This window comes from Schistocerca nitens, chromosome 6 (genome assembly GCF_023898315.1).
Source record: "Schistocerca nitens isolate TAMUIC-IGC-003100 chromosome 6, iqSchNite1.1, whole genome shotgun sequence".
Lineage (NCBI taxonomy): Eukaryota > Metazoa > Arthropoda > Insecta > Orthoptera > Acrididae > Schistocerca > Schistocerca nitens.
The window spans coordinates 581,186,331-581,188,722 of record NC_064619.1 but is presented as its reverse complement, the minus strand read 5'-3'; the positions used below and the strand labels follow the sequence as shown (position 1 = coordinate 581,188,722).

At 46.6% G+C, this 2,392-nt stretch overlaps 1 pseudogene; it reads left to right on the top strand.

Annotated features, from left to right (window-relative positions):
* The first annotated feature begins 1,899 nt into the window (after positions 1–1,899).
* LOC126191821 (5S ribosomal RNA) lies at positions 1,900–2,016 on the top strand (annotated as a pseudogene).
* The last annotated feature ends 376 nt before the right edge of the window (positions 2,017–2,392 follow it).

Sequence of the window (2,392 nt, the reverse complement as noted above, 5' to 3'; positions counted from 1 at the left end):
TATTAAGAGTAAACCAGAGCATGATACACAATGCCTCTCTTGTAAAGTCTGCCACTGAGGTTGGGTGAGCATCTCCGTGATGCCCTCGCGCGTAAACATGTTGCGAAACGTGCGGCTCTTCTTTGGATTTTCAGTCCTTTCTGGTACGGGTCCCAGGGTAATGAGCAGTATTCGAGTATTGGTCGAACGGGAGTTTTGTAGGCTACCTTGCTCCTGGTTGCACATTCTCGGGAGTCTTCCAATAGGTGTCAGTCTGGCATCTGACTTTCCTATGGTTTCTATTGTGTGGTCGTTCCTTTTAAATCCCTCCGTACTCATACTGCCAGATATCTAATCGGTGTGACTGCTTGCGTAGTCACACAATAATGGGTAATTCCGCCTGTTTACGTGGAATACATTAAAGCGTTACGGCACTCTAGGGCAGCTTCAGTAATGGTACCGTATTAATGCTGGACACGAGCAGTTGCTTGCGGACGACAAGACCTGTCCTATAGCTGTTCGGCCGGCCACTCACACACCCGGCAGACTTCAGAGGGTGCTGGTTGGTCGGCAAACAGCAACGCACCACAGCCGGCACTGTTGACGTTTAATTAGCAGCGGAACAACTGCTCGCGACGCAAGTCCGTTCTGCTGCGCCATATCGTAATTCAATTGCAGACCACCGGGATCCAAATACAGACATTCTGTCCTTCACAGCGCGAGGCCATCACGCTCTCGTATTTCATGCTACACGGCCGTGTTTCGGCTTCAAATCCTAATCCAATGGGCCCTATCTACGTCAAAGTTCGTAAAAATGTTAATAAATTGTATTTCATCCAACTGGAGTTTCCAAACTGTGTTAATGAACACGACGCAGAATCGAGTAATGGAGTCAGCGGGTACCTGCTGCACCTTGGGGATCAGAGAACTTTCTTTTTTACTCTTCCCCTACCTTGTTTTCTTTTATCGATTCTATGGACTTACGAAAGCAAAATCATCAACACGGGACACTGTCTCAGTATGGAATAGTGCAAATGGGGCGGACATTTAAGTGTAAAGTAATCATCACAGCATGTCTGACGTAATTTGGCAAAAACATGGAAAACTTAAACTGAAATCTGAATGGTCCCTTGGGATCTGAGTCCGTTTTACAAAGAACACGAGTGGGTTTTGTACCTAGAGTCAGGAATCAATCAACCTTAATAACTCACGAGTTATGCAAGCGCTCAGAAATCTTGAAAAGAAATCTCTCTCGCAACACTGACGGAGAATGGCCTATGCTGCAAATACGCTCTCTTCCACTTGTAAATTACAGTGTTTTGTAACATCGTCATTTTCATAATAGTTGTAATCCTCTGAAAGTGCTGTTGTAACCGAGACTAACTGACACAAGATATCTGCCTCGATGAGACTGATGAACTGCGTCCGAGGCACATAGCGGTACTCCAAAGAAAACATCCTACGAAAATTTTGTGACAGTGACAGACCTGAACTTTAGCCACGGGTGCTTTTTAAAAAAAAAACCTGCACCGTCTCTTCAGAGACGGTCTTGCTATACTGTGAAAGTGGAGAAGAAGAAGATCGTAAGTTTGTGTTACTTTCTGGGTCAACGACGGAAACAAGGAAGGAAGCCCTAGTCTTGCTGTTCAGGAACATTCAGCGAGAAAATGCTGCTGGCAACAGCGGACGTCAAGGTTTTCAAGTTACTGACAAATTCCCTTGCGGCGGTGGAAGTGGAACTTTCACGGTACATAGCACTTAAGCAGAGAGACAAGATTTTAAGGGAACTTCATCATCAGTTCAGCGTTCAGTCTGGAGCATAGTCCCCCTTATAAAATTCCTCCATTAGTTTATTAATTAATTGTTTTTGTTTATGGTACTGTATGTTTATCTAATTTGTATGTGCTATGTTTGCACGAAGGCAACGGCCTTGCCACAGTGGATACACCGGTTCCCGTGCGATCACCGAAGTTAAGCGCTGTCGGGCGTGGCCGGCACTTGGATGGGTGACCATCCAGCCGTCATGCGCTGTTGCCATTTTTCGGGATGCACTCAACCTCGTGATGTCAATTGAGGAGCTACTCGACCGAATAGTAGCGGCTCCGGTCAAAGAAAGCCATCATAACGACCGGGAGAGCGGTGTGCTGACCACAAGCCTCTCCAATCCGCATCCTCAACTGAGGATGATACGGCGGTCGGATGGTCCCGATGGGCCACTTGTGGCCCGAAGACGGAGTGCTGCTGCTGTGCTGTATGTTTGCACGAGATTGCATAAACCTAGCCCGTGTACTTCAAGTACGTCGTGGCAAATTTGGCATTCGGATCGCGGAATGGAACGATACATGTGTGACTTGAATATGTAATATTGTGACTTTGGGGTAAACGAGATCGTTCGTGTACTGTAGATGGCTGT